This window comes from Entelurus aequoreus, linkage group LG24 (genome assembly GCF_033978785.1).
Source record: "Entelurus aequoreus isolate RoL-2023_Sb linkage group LG24, RoL_Eaeq_v1.1, whole genome shotgun sequence".
Classification (NCBI taxonomy): domain Eukaryota; kingdom Metazoa; phylum Chordata; class Actinopteri; order Syngnathiformes; family Syngnathidae; genus Entelurus; species Entelurus aequoreus.
The window spans coordinates 32,768,606-32,783,162 of record NC_084754.1 but is presented as its reverse complement, the minus strand read 5'-3'; the positions used below and the strand labels follow the sequence as shown (position 1 = coordinate 32,783,162).

Sequence of the window (14,557 nt, the reverse complement as noted above, 5' to 3'; positions counted from 1 at the left end):
ATGATCGAGCGCCTGTGCCAGCAACTTTGAGGGTTCCAAGTTTGATTCCAGCTTCTGCCATCCTAATCACGGTTGTTCTGTCTTTGGGCAAGCCACTTCACCCACCTTTCTCCCAGTGCCACTCACATCAGTGTATGAATGTGGATGTATCTTTGGTGGTGGTCAGAGGCGGCCATAGGTGCAAATTGTTAGCCATGCTTTCGTCAGTCCACCCCAGGGCAGCTGTGGCTACAAATGTAGCCTACCACCATCAACGTGTGAATGTGAAGTGAATGAATTATGTGTTCCCAGTTCTCTGTGAAGCGCTTTGAGTGTCTAGAACAGGGGTCGGCAACCCACGACTCCGGATCTGCATGCGGCTCTTTGATCACTCTGATGCGGCTCAGCTGCATATTTGCTGACCCTCCCGATTTTTCCGGGATATTTCCGAATTTCAGTACCTCTCCCGGAGCAACAATATTGAGGGTGTGCCGTGATGGCAGTGCCTTTAGCGTCCAATTTTACACTATCTGCTGCCGGCCCAGTCACATGTTGTATGCGGGCTCTGCCCTACACCAGTAAGTGACTGCAAGGCATACTTAGTCAACAGCCATACAGGTCACACTGAGGGTGGACGTATAAAACAACTTTAACACTGTTACTGATATGCGCCACACTGTGAACCCACACCAAACAAGAATGACAAACACATTTCGGGGTTTGGTGGTAGCGGGAGTGTACAGGTATAATGTAGCGTCCTGGAAGAGTTACTGCTGCAAGGGGTTCTGGGTATTTGTTCTGTTGTGTTTATGTTGTTACGGTGCGGATGTTCTCCCGAAATGTGTTTGTCATTCTTGTTTGGTGTGGGTTCACAGTGTGGCGCATATTTGTAACAGTGTTAAAGTTTTTTTATACGGCCACCCTCAGTGTAACCTGTATGGCTGTTGACTAAGTATGCCTTGCAGTCACTTATGTGTGTCTGCGGAAGCCTCATACAACATGTCTGGCACGCTGTTTGTACAGGTTGTAGAGGGCGCTAAAGGCAGTGCCATAACGGCACACCCTTATTATTGTTGTTTGGGTGAAAATCAGCAGACATCCGATAGAATAGTTGCCCTGAATTTCGGGAGTCTCCCGGAAAAATCGGGAGGGTTGGCAAGTATGACGCTGTCAAGTGCCATTCATATAAAACTCGCGGGCCGCACTAACATTAAATTTTCATATTAAGGTGCGGGCCGCAAAATAACGTCTCGTGTCTGGTTTATACATAGCACAAAGCAAAAAACAACAACTTTGTATGCAGTGTTATTTCATTTTAAATTTCAAAAGAGTTGTGTGGCTCCCATTGTTTTCTTTAATTTGTGAAACGGGTCGAAATGGCTCTTTGAGTGGTAAAGGTTGCTGACCCCTGGTCTAGAAAAACACTATATAAACCTATTCCATTATACTCTTTTTTTTTTTTACCATAAAATCCATGTTCTCTGTTTTTACAGTGCAGTACTGTAAATGGAAAATTTAGATCTCCCTGCAAAAAGCAGATTCGAGCAAAAAATCTACCGTATTTTTCGGACTATAAGTCGCAGTTTTTTTTCATAGTTTGGCCGGGGGTGCGACTTATACTCAGGAGCGACTTATGTGTGAAATTATTAACACATTAGCGTAAAATATCAAATAATATTATTTAGCTCATTCACGTAAGAGACTAGACGTATAAGATTTCATGGGATTTAGCGATTAGGAGTGACAGATTGTTTGGTAAACGTATAGCATGTTCTATATGTTATAGTTATTTGAATGACTCTTACCATAATATGTTACGTTAACATACCAGTTGGTTATTTATGCCTCATATAACGTACACTTATTCAGCCTGTTGTTCACTATTCTTTATTTATTTTAAATTGCCTTTTAAATGTCTATTTTTGGTTTTGGGTTTTATCAAATAAATTTCCCCCAAAAATGCGACTTATACTCCAGTGCGACTTATATATGTTTTTTTCCTTCTTTATTATACATTTTCGGCAGGTGCGACTTATACTCCGGAGCGACTTATACTCTGAAAAATACGGTAATCATGCAGTGGAATAGAACCAGATTTGTCGAGTGATATCAAGGATTATCCGTCGTTGGAGTTCCCAGACATATCGAACTATCTTGTGCTCCAGATGTCATTCTACACTACAAAACCCATTAAATCTTGGGAAAGCATAGAGGCCTACAACATTGGCATCAACATTACCATGAATTGATTAACGTGGACCCCGACTTAAACAAGTTGAAAAACATATTCGGGTGTTACCATTTAGTGGTCAATTGTACGGAATAAGTACTGAACTGTGCAATCTACTAATAAAAGTTTTAATCAATCAAGACTCTCCCAGATAAATATGCATGGTTTTTGCTCGGGTGAGGTTGCTTTTCAGGATTTAACTTTGCGTCGACAGCCATGTTTGTTGCACTCGCCTTGTTGATGTTGCATGTGCCGTTTACGAGTTTGCGTGTTTTTCCCCGTCTTTATCAAAATTAGATGTCAAAAATGTGTGTGTGCTGAAAGCTTCATTTATAATTGCTGCGTTTGGTAAAAGCGTAACTCGTTTAGGTTTTGCTCACATTTGCTTTCTTTAATTTAGACTCAATCAATCAATCAATCAATCAATGTTTTTTTATATAGCCCTAAATCACACGTGTCTCAAAGGGCTGCACAAGCCACAACAACATCCGCGGTACAGAGCCCACATAAGGGCAAGGAAAAACTCACAACCCAGTGAGACGTCGATGTGAATGACTATGAGAAACCTTGGAAAGGACCGCATATGTGGGTGCCCCCCCCCCCCTCCCCCCCTCCCCTCTAGGGGAGACCGGATGCAATGGACGTCGAGTGGGTCTGACATAATATTGTGAGAGTCCAGGCCATAGTGGATCTAACATAATAGTGAGAGTCCAGTCCATAGTGGATCTAACATAATAGTGAGAGTCCAGTCCATAGTGGATCTAACATAATAGTGAGAGTCCAGTCCATAGTGGATCTAACATAATAGTGAGAGTCCAGTCCATAGTAGATCTAACATAATAGTGAGAGTCCAGTCCATAGTGGATCTAACATAATAGTTAGAGTCCAGTCCATAGTGGATCTAGCACAGGGGTCACCAACGCGGTGCCCGCGGGCACCAGGTCGCCCGTAAGGACCAGATGAGTCGCCCGCGGGCCTGTTCTTAAAAAAAAAAAAAAATTTTTTTTTTTTTTTTATTTTTTTTAAAAATTAAATCTACATAGAAAAAACACAAGATACACTTTCAATCAGTGCATCAACCCAAACAACCTCCCCCATGCACACTCATCCACACCCACTCACACAAAAGGGGTTATTTCTTTCTGCTACCAATATTCTGGTTCCCACAACATAGACAACACATCTGCAAGGGACACAGTCCCTGAAGCACACATGATTGTATAGGCTGCTGGTCCACTAACATTTTCATTAATTACTATTTTTTATGTAATTATTTTTATATTGTTTTACTTTCTTTTTTATCCAAGAAAATGTTTTTTTATTTATTTATCTCATTTTATTTTATTTTTTAAAAAAAAGGGCCTTATCTGCAACAGACCAGGTTGTCAATGAAATTAGATTTGTTTAAAGTGTTTTTTAAACCAGGCCCAGTCCAGATAATGTCCAAGTCGGACTCAGCAACACACACCTTCATTCATGTACACAGAAAAAAATTAGGGAACACAACAGATTGCATATAATTTATAAACAAAATTACATTTTCAAAATAAGCATTTATGTACAGTCCAGATTATGTCCAGGTCACTCAAATTAGGGAACACAACAACAGATATCATATAATCTATAAACATAATTATACTTTCAAAATAAGCCTTTGAGGACTTCTCATCTTTTTTTAATGTTTTTTGGCATCATTATCGTTTTCAACCATGTAACTTTCTAAAGTTAGAAAATACTGAATAAATGTTTTAAAGAAAGTAATACTAAGTGAATATCTGTTTTTGGCCTTAAAAATAAACATTTTACCGAGTACTATAATTAAATTGACTAAATCATGATTGTCAATGAACTCTCCTAAAATAACAGAAACCACATTAAGCTTCATAAACAAACCAATCCTTAAACACATTTTTTCAACTTCCACTCAAAACAAAGACACAATATGACAATATCAAAACAAATGCAGGGTGGATTCAGGCTCCTGACAACAAAATCGGCAATCATCTGACTCTGTCATATTCCATAATTTTAACATTTTCCCTGTGGGTAAGAAGTTATAAATAATTTAAATTTGAAAATAACGATTTTGCACATCGATAGTGGTTTTATAGATTAGTTTGAATATGGCATCCCATGGCAACGGGCAGTCAAAAAAGTCCTCCCATTTTCCATTTGTGTTGCATGAGGCAGCCTTCAAAGATTTCTTTATTAAATAAAAACTATATATTTTTCTATTTATTTTAGTTCCTTTTTGCCAACTAGAATTTCTTATTAGAGGTTTACAAAATAATAATTTAGTAGTTCCATAATTAATTATTTGTTTCCATCTTTTCCCAATTACTCCAGTTAGTTGATCAAATGAAAAGCTTGAGCAAGCATCACCATACATAGCTCTAAATTCATCATACTTCATAATTTTACCATTCTCATTGATAATATCATTGACAAAAATGATTCCTCTTTCAAACATATTTTTCCAAAAGAAAGGCTTTCCATCTATTACAATATTAGAGTTCATCCATATTAACTGCTGCAAAATATCGTCTCTTTTTTCTGGCACATAAAATTGAAAACACCACTATGAGTGGATTGTTTCCTTTATGAACCCCGCCATGTTTCCCAGCAGACTCTCTGGGAGGAGATCACTTGTAAAAAAGGATACAATTTCTTTTGATACAGTACATGTTTTTTGTCCAACAGGACATTTGTGTACCACTCAATGTTTAAATACATATTTGGAACAATTGATGCTTTTAAAGACAGACACATAGCTTCAAGGTTGAGAAGTTTCAGGCCCCCATATTCATACTCTTTGTACAAAACCTTTCTTTTAATCTTTTCTGGTTTGCCGTTCCAGACAAAATCGAAGACCCTCCGCTCATAAATCTTAAAAAAGTTTTGTGATGGAGCTGGTAATGACAAAAACAAATAAATAAATTGAGGAATAATTAATGAGTTGGCAATAGACATTTTACCATACAAGGTTAGGGATTTCCCTTTCCATAATTCTATAATTTTGTCCAGCTTTCTTAGTCGATTATCATAATTTACTGAGCCTAGATCTTCCAGATTTTCTGGGACAACAACACCAAGTATGTTAACTGGTCCATCTGTCCACAAAACAGGCACTTTGCATTCCATTCGAAAGGACGTTCCCTTAAGATTTCCGATCCTTAACATTTTACATTCATCATAATTAAGCTTAAGGCCAGATTGCTGTGAAAATATGTCCAAAAGATTAAGAAGGTTCCGCAAACAATGAGGAAAAATCTTATCTTTGTGAATCAGCCTTTTCTGACATGAACTTCATCAAGAACAAACACAGAACACGCCTCACTGATGCACATCTGCAAGACTCACTCAGAGTTGCAGTGTCAAGTTACACACCAGAGTACAACACACTAGTTAACAGCATGCAATGCCAGGCTTCCCACTAACTGACAAAGAAACAGATAACAGATTTGGTGTCCAGTTCAAAGTGTGACATGATTTAAAATTTGAGAGTTTACTTTTGTATTTTACATGAGTTATTATTTGTACAAACATGGTGCAAAGTAATTCATGATTTGTTAAAAAATGTTAGTGGCTAGCTAGTTAAAATGGGATATTGTGATTTCACAAGACTGTCTTAGAAGTGATCATTTGAAAATGTTCAATTTGAAAAATGTGCACTTAGAGAAAATATAAAAATAAAGTGTTGCATATTGATATTTATCTGTTTCTATATATATTTATTGTGAGAAATCATTAAGATGATCAGTGTTTCCACAAAGATAAATATCATTAATTATTAATAATAACAGAGTTAAAGGTAAATTGAGCAAATTGGCTACTTCTGGCAATTTATTTAAGTGTGTATCTAACTGGTAGCCCTTCGCATTAATCAGTACCCAAGAAGTAGCCCTTGGTTTCAAAAAGGTTGGTGACCCCTGATCTAGCATAATAGTGAGAGTCCAGTCCATAGTGGATCTAACATAATAGTGAGAGTTCAGTCCATAGTGGATCTAACATAATAGTGAGAGTCCAGTCTATAGTGGATCTAACATAATAGTGAGAGTTCAGTCCATAGTGGATCTAACATAATAGTGAGAGTCCAGTCCATAGTGGATCTAACATAATAGTGACAGTCCAGTCCATAGTGGGGCCAGCAGGAGACCATCTTGAGCGGAGACGGGTCAGCAGTGCAGAGATGTCCCCAACCGATGCACAGGCGAGCGGTCCAGCCCGGGTCCCGACTCTGGACAGCCAGCACTTGATCCATGGCCACTGGACCTGGGAGGGGGGGCCGGCGAGAAAAGAAAAGAAACGGCAGATCAACTGGTCTAAAAAGTGAGTCTATTTAAAGGCTAGAGTATACAAATGAGTTTTAAGATGGGACTTAAATGCTTCTACTGAGGTAGCATCTCTAACTGTTACCGGGAGGGCATTCCATAGTACTGGAGCCCCAATAGAAAATGCTCTATAGCCCGCAGACTTTTTTTTGGCTCTGGGAATCACTTATAAGCCGGAGTTCTTTGAAGGCAGATTTCTTGCCGGGACATATGGTACAATACAATCAGCAGGATTGTATTGTAGACTCGCTGAGTTGGTGCTTTAGGAAACACTGTGTTTTAAGAAATACAATTAATAACAAGATAAATACTTAAATGGGAAATACTTAAGTTAAAAATATATCCAACAAACCTTTAACTTGGACCCCCAAGGTTAAGTCGGGCTTTGTCCTTTGAAAACAAGACATTTGGTCACCCTAGTATAGAGGATCCTTGACTAACATTTTTGCTGTAGATTTTTAAAAACATCAGGGGACACATGTCATACATCTTGGACGAGTGTTTTTGCAGTTGGGTTTAAAAAAAAGTACAAGAGTATTGTTATACAGTCGTAGTCAAAAGTTTACATACACTTGTAAAGAACATAATGTCATGGCTGTCTTGAGTTCCAATAATTTCTACAACTCTTATTTTTTTGTGTTAGAGTGATTGTAGCACATACTTGTTGGTGACAAAAAACATTCATGAAGTTTGGTTCTTTTATGAATTTATTATGGGTCTACTGAAAATGTGAGCAAATGTGCTGGGTCAAAAGTATACATACAGCAATGTTAATATTTGCTTACATGTCCCTTGGCAAGTTTCACTGCAATAAGGCGCTTTTGGTAGCCATCCACAAGCTTCTGCTTGAATTTTTGACCACTCCTCTTGACAAAATTGGTGCAGTTCAGCTAAATGTGTTGTTTTTCTGACATGGACTTCTTTCTTCAGCATTGTCCACACGTTTAAGTCAGGACTTTGGGAAGGCCATACTAAAACCTTCATTCTAGCCTGATTTAGCCATTCCTTTACCACTTTTGACGTGTGTTTGGGGTCATTGTCCTGTTGGAACACTCAACTGCGCCCAAGACCCAACCTCGGGGCTGATGATTTTAGCTTGTCCTGAAGAATTTGGAGGTAATCCTCCTTTTTCATTGTCCAATTTACTCTCTGTAAAGCACCAGTTCCATTGGCAGCAAAACAGGCCCAGAGCATAATACTACCACCACCATGCTTGACGGTTCCTGGGATTAAAGTCCTCCCCTTTTCTCCTCCAAACATATTGCTGGGTATTTGGCCAAACAGCTCCATTTTTGTTTCATCTAACACTACATGGACATAGATAAGACCTTCTGGAGGAAAGTTCTGTAGTCAGATTATTTTATGAATTCATAAAAGAACCAAACTTCATGAATGTTTTTTGTGACAAACAAGTATGTGCTCCAATCACTCTATCACAAAAAAGTAAGAGTTGTAGAAATTATTGGAAACACAAGACAGTCAATCAATCAATCAATCAATCAATGTTTATTTATATAGCCCTAAATCACAAGTGTCTCAAAGGGCTGTACAAGCCACAACGACATCCTCGGTACAGAGCCCACATACGGGCAAGGAAAAACTCACCCCAGTGGGACGTCGGTGAATGACTATGAGAAACCTTGGAGAGGACCGCATATGTGGGTAACCCCCCCTCTAGGGGAGACCGAAAGCAATGGATGTCGAGTGGGTCTGACATAACATTGTGAAAGTCCAGTCCACAGTGGATCCAACACATCAGCGGGAGTCCAGTCCACAGCGGGGCCAACAGGAATCCATCCCGAGCGGAGACGGGTCAGCAGCGCAGAGATGTCCCCAACCGATGCACGGGCTAGTGGTCCACCCGGGGTCCCGACTCTGGACAGCCAGCACTTCATCCATGAAGTGCTGGCTGAATGACCTATGCAACTCCCCCTCGCAAGGGACAGGGGAGAAGAGGAGAGAAGAAAAGAAACGGCAGATCAACTGGTCTAAAAAAAGGGGGGTCTATTTAAAGGCTAGATTATACAAATGAGTTTTAAGATGGGACTTAAATGCTTCTACTGAGGTAGCATCTCTAACTGTTACCGGGAGGGCATTCCAGAGTACTGGAGCCCGAATAGAAAACGCTCTATAGCCCGCAGACTTTTTTTTGGCTCTGGGAATCACTAATAAGCCGGAGTTCTTTGAACGCAGATTTCTTGTCGGGACATATGGTACAATACAATCGGCGAGATAGGCTGGAGCTAAACCGTGTAGTATTTTATACGTAAGTAGTAAAACCTTAAAGTCGCATCTTAAGTGCACAGGAAGCCAGTGCAGGTGAGCCAGTATAGGCGTAATATGATCAAACTTTCTTGTTTTTGTCAAAAGCCTTGCAGCCGCATTTTGTACCAACTGTAATCTTTTAATGCTAGACATAGGGAGACCCAAAAATAATACGTTACAGTAATCGAGACGAGACGTAACGAACGCATGAATAATGATCTCAGCGTCGCTAGTGGACAAGATGGAACGAATTTTAGCGATATTACGGAGATGAAAGAAGGCCGTTTTAGTAACACTCTTAATGTGTGACTCAAACGAGAGAGTTGGGTCGAAGATAATTGGCCAGATTCTTTACCGAGTCGCCTTGTGTAATTGTTTGGTTGTCAAATGTTAAGGTGGTATTATTAAATAGATGTTGGTGTCTAGCAGGACCGATAATCAGCATTTCCGTTTTCTTAGCGTTGAGTTGCAAAAAGTTAGCGGACATCCATTGTTTAATTTCATTAAGACACGCCTCCAGCTGACTACAATCCGGCGTGTTGGTCAGCTTTAGGGGCATGTAGAGTTGAGTGTCATCAGCATAACAGTGAAAGCTAACACCGTACTTGCGTATGATGTCACCTAGCGGCAGCATGTAAATACTAAAAAGTGCAGGGCCAAGAACCGAACCCTGGGGAACTCCGCACGTTACCTTGACATAGTCCGAGGTCACATTGTTATGGGAGACGCACTGCATCCTGTCAGTAAGATAAGAGTTAAACCAAGACAAGGCTAAGTCTGACATACCAATACGCGTTTTGATACGCTCTAATAAAATATTATGATCGACGGTATCGAAAGCGGCGCTAAGATCAAGAAGCAGCAACATAGATGACGCATCAGAATCCATCGTTAGCAATAGATCATTAGTCATTTTTGCGAGGGCTGTCTCCGTAGAGTGATTTGCCCTGAAACCGGATTGAAAAGGTTCACAGAGATTGTTAGTCACTAAGTGTTCATTTAGCTGCTGTGCAACAATTTTTTCGAGAATTTTGGAAATAAACGGAAGGTGGGAGACCGGTCGGTAGTTTACCATGAGGTCAGGATCGAGGTTAGGTCTTTTGAGCAGAGGAGGAATAACCGCTTTTTTGAATGCTAGGGGAACAGTGCCGGAGGAAAGTGATAAGTTTATAATATTTAACACTGATGGACCTAATAATACAAACAGTTCCTTGATAAGTTTCCCAGGAAGTGGGTCAAGTAAACATGTTGTTTGTTTTATCCCACTTACACGCTGTAATAATTCCTCTAAGGTTATTTCATCAAAAATAGAGAGACTATTTTGGAGGGCAGTGTCCGTCGTATATACAGTCGTATTTGTGTTAATAGAACCCAGTTGTAGTTGGGATGCGTTATCTTTAATCTCCTTTCTAATGAGTTCAATTTTCTTATTAAAGAAATTCATAAAGTCATCTGCCGAGTGGGTGGAGCTACTGGGAGGAGTCCCTTGTTGGGTTAGCGATGCTACTGTACTAAACAGAAATTTAGGATCGTTTTTGTTGAGGCGGATGAGATTTGAGTAGTATTTAGCTTTAGCTTAGGTAAGCATGCGTTTATAAGTTATTAAACTATCACTCCATGCTTGATGGAAAACCTCAAGTTTAGTCGCGCGCCATTTGCGTTCCAGTTTTCTACATGATAATTTATGAGCTATAATTTCTTCTGTAAACCATGGAGTACGCCTTTTAGGGGCCCTTTTTTGCTTTAGCGGTGCTATACCATCAATAATTTCGCGCAAGGCATCGTCAAAGTTGTTAGTGAGGTTATCAATAGAGCCGACATAATTTGGGAATGGTGCCATTACCGAAGGTAGTAGGTCAGCAAGAGTCATCGTTGTGGCAGCATTAATGTTGCGGCCGCTATAGCAGTTATTATTATTATTAGCTTGTTGACAATGAGTCAAAACTTCAAATTTTATAAGGTAATGATCGGACATTACTTTAGTGTACGGGAGTATCGTAACTTTAGAGGTGGTGACACCCCTGACAAGCACTAGATCTATCGTATTACCGTTGCGATGCATGGGTTCATTTATTATTTGTGTAAGACCACAGCTATCAATTATAGTCTGGAGCGCCACACATGGAGGGTCCGATGGGGTATTCATATGGATATTAAAGTCCCCCATTATGATTATATTGTCGGCGTGCGTCACTAGATCAGCAACGAACTCTGAGAATTCACTGATAAAGTCCGAATAGGGCCCAGGGGGCGGTAGATAACAGCCAGGTCGAGAGGTAGCGGTGTGACAGACCTCATAGTGAACACCTCACACGATTTATATTTATTATTTAGGTTAGGGGTAAGGTTGAAATTTTCATTGTATATTAGTGCGACACCCCCTCCCCTTTTAAGAGGTCGGGCAACATGCGCATTCGTATAGTTAGGAGGAGATGCCTCATTGAGCGCAAAAAATTCGTCTGGTTTGAGCCAGGTTTCGCTAAGACCAATGACGTTAAGATTGTTGTCTCTAATGACCTCATTAACTAATAACGCCTTGGGAGACAATGATCTTATGTTTAAAAAGCCCATATTATAGGTATTGGGCTGTTTTGACGAGTTTTTGTTAAGATTATCCGTAGTGGCAATATTAACAATGTTGCGTTTATTATGCGTAGTGCACTTTAAATAGTTTCGACCATATCTAGGAATTGATATGACGGGAATTTTCCGATTGTTTGCTTGGTGCTGCAATAGACTGGACATATCATAATTTGCCACCTCAGTAGAATGCATGTCCACCTCTGACACAGACACAACAGAAAAAACATTATGTGAATTGTGTATTATTCTAAGAGAATTGCTATGCGTACATGGATTATCCAGCCTGGCGCTGGCTAGTTCTAGCTTAACTGACTCCTCACCCGGACTAACAGACATTGTAATTGCCTGTGACCGGGCTTGCTCTAGTGTAGTTAGTCAAGTGAGACTTAAATAGTAGTCTATGTTTCTAGACAGGATGATGGCGCCTTTCTGGTTAGGGTGAAGGCCGTCTCTCATCAGCAAGCCTGGTTTGCCCCAGAAAGAGGGCCAGTTATCAATAAACGTTAGTCCCTGTTGCCTACAGTAGATAGCCAGCCACTTGTTAAGCGAGACTAATCTGCTATATCTCTCATCATTGCCTCTCGCAGGCAGGGGGCCAGAGACAATTACTCGATGCCTGGACATCTTTCTGGCGAGATCACAAGTCCTGGCTATGTTTCTCTTTGTTACCTCTGACTGTCTCATTCTAGTGTCATTGGAGCCAACGTGTAGAACTATATTCGCATAATTAGTGGTGCGATTAGCCTGTCGTACGTGTTTACTAGGCCTGTTGCGAGTTAGCTCCCTAAGATTAGCTTCAATGTCAGGTGCTCTGGCCCCGGGGATACACTTTACTGTGGCTGGTTTGCTAAGCTTTATGTTTCGGGTGATGGAGTCCCCTATGACTAAGGTGTGGTGCCCGGTAGACTGGGGTGTAGAGACTAGCTAAAGAGCTAAATCTATTATGCGTCTCAACCGGTACACCGTAGCTTGTAGGCCGCTTAGGACTGCTACAAGCTGGGCTAGTTAGCTCGCTACAGCTAACGCTAGCAGATGTGTCCGCAACATCTAAAGTTACGACATTACTCTGCTCTAACTGGCGGACACGGCCCTCTAGCAGAGCCAACCTCTCCGTGAGTATGGTGCAAGACGCGCAGGAAGCCATTACTCACAGTGTTTTCTGTCACCGAGTGAAGTTCCTGCTGTCCTCAGGGAAGTGGTCGCGGTCTGCGGGAGTAGCTTCCTACTTACCTTCTGACCGGCGCTGCCTTTCTCCGCGCTAGCTTAGCAGCTAGCTAGCTGAGGAAAGGGTGGTGGGACAGAGATCGGGTGATTTGCAAGTTAAATAGTACCACTAAATATGTTTGAGAAGTGATAAAGAAAGCTGTAGAACAATTAAAAGCACACAGATAGAGCGATACTTAGCCTTTTTCGCAACAGCGAACAGACGGCGAGCAGTCACGCACGGTGAACCGGAACCGGAAGACAGCCATGACATTATGTTCTTTACAAGTGAATGTAAACTTTTGACTACGACTGTATAACGGATCTTTTACAGTATCTCCAGAGCACTCATGTAGAGTGGTCCTTGTCCTTGACATATGTTTTTGCATATGTCCTTAAAAACATCAGTGCACTCTTGTCACATAGTAGATCTTGAACTAATATTTTTGCAGTAAATCCGCACCCTTTGACAAGCTTTTTTGCAGAACATCCTTAAAAACATATATTTTGAGTGCTAAATCACACACAGACATCGTCGCCATTATGAATGTGGCAAGAGCGAACAGAGAATATGTGTTAATAAAAGGCATGGACTTAAAGCGTATATGACGTTCGGTCCATTTCCTTGCATTAGTCGACGGGACAAATCTGCCACACATCCAATATGGTGGACACATTGATATAATGGGCCAACCCGCTCAATGAGGCGTCAATATGTCGATGTCTAAAAACAGCAGAGTGCTCCAGTCACATAGAAGATATTGGGATAGTGTTTTGTAGTAGGTCTTTGAAAAAGTAGCTCACTCCTGCCACGTAGAATATTTGTAGGGTTTTTTCATGGTACGTTCTTGAAAACAGCAGAGCTAGCCTGTCACCAGAGGTGGGTAGAGTAGCCAGAAATTCTAGTCAAGTAAGAGTACTGTTACTTTAGAGATTTATTACTCAAGTAAAAGTAAGGAGTAGTCCCCCAAATATGTACTTGAGTAAAAGTAAAAAGTATGTTGTGAAAAAACTACTCAAGTACTGAGTAACTGATGAGTAACCTGTTCGTTTAATGATGACGGCAACAAATAATGCACAAAAACATAATCATAGCAATGAGCAATCTCAGAGCCAGGAATATCTCTTAAGCAACTAAAACAATAATATATATTAAATAATAAGACATTAACATAAAAAAAATTAAGGCAAATTGAGCCACAATAACTTAACAGCACCATAGGCTCAGTAGGCAGAGATTACAAAGGAAAATAACAAGTTAGCCTTTACGCAAACCATAAACTCTGATAGGTGTGGACTGCGCCTGGGAACAGACTGTGTACTTCTGATTTGTGGTTCTATGCATGCGTGTGTGCGTGTGTGTGTGTGTGTGTGTGTGTGTGTGTGTGTGTGTGCGTGTGTGTGTGTGTGTGTGTGTGTGTGTCTTTGTCTGTCTCTCTAGGAGGCTGCAGTGCATTAATAAATGTCCCCACATGATGTACATTTGACAGTGATTCATAGCAGGGAAGCTAACATCAGCCTACGGTGACAGCCAAAATATCTACTAACGTTACTTACCGCGATGTGCTTCCTCAAATTTGACTTTGAGTTCATGTAAGCTTAAGCTTGTTGCCGCTGAAACTTTATGTGCAGTTGATCACGTGACCGCCTGGCTCTGTTTGATTGGTGAAACGGAGTCAAACGTCACCAGAGACTGTATTTGATTGGTGAAACGCAGGCATGCGATAGATCCTACTTTGAAAGTCTGTCTGACAAAGCAAAACAAACAAAGCGTGCATTAACAGATCGATAAAAATCAGTAGCGAGTAGCGAGCTGAATGTAGATAAATGGAGCGGAGTAAAAGTAGCGTTTCTTCTCTATAAATATACTCAAGTAAAAGTAAAACTATGTTGCATTAAAACTACTCTTAGAAGTACAATTTATCCCAAAAGTTACTCAAGTAGATGTAACGGAGTAAATGTAGCG

At 40.5% G+C, this 14,557-nt stretch overlaps 1 protein-coding gene across 4 annotated transcripts in view; it reads left to right on the top strand.

Moving 5' to 3' along the window:
• Positions 1-14,557, top strand: part of zmp:0000001167 (protein phosphatase 1 regulatory subunit 12A) — an 84,048-nt gene that overhangs the window by 11,711 nt on the left and 57,780 nt on the right. The window contains exon 2 of one of the 4 annotated variants that reach the window (XM_062035839.1): positions 6,337-6,538. The exons of the other annotated variants lie outside the window; for them this stretch is intronic. The gene's annotated coding sequence lies outside the window, so the exon portion shown is untranslated. The remainder of the gene's footprint in view (positions 1-6,336; positions 6,539-14,557) is intronic. 4 annotated transcript variants of the gene reach the window in all.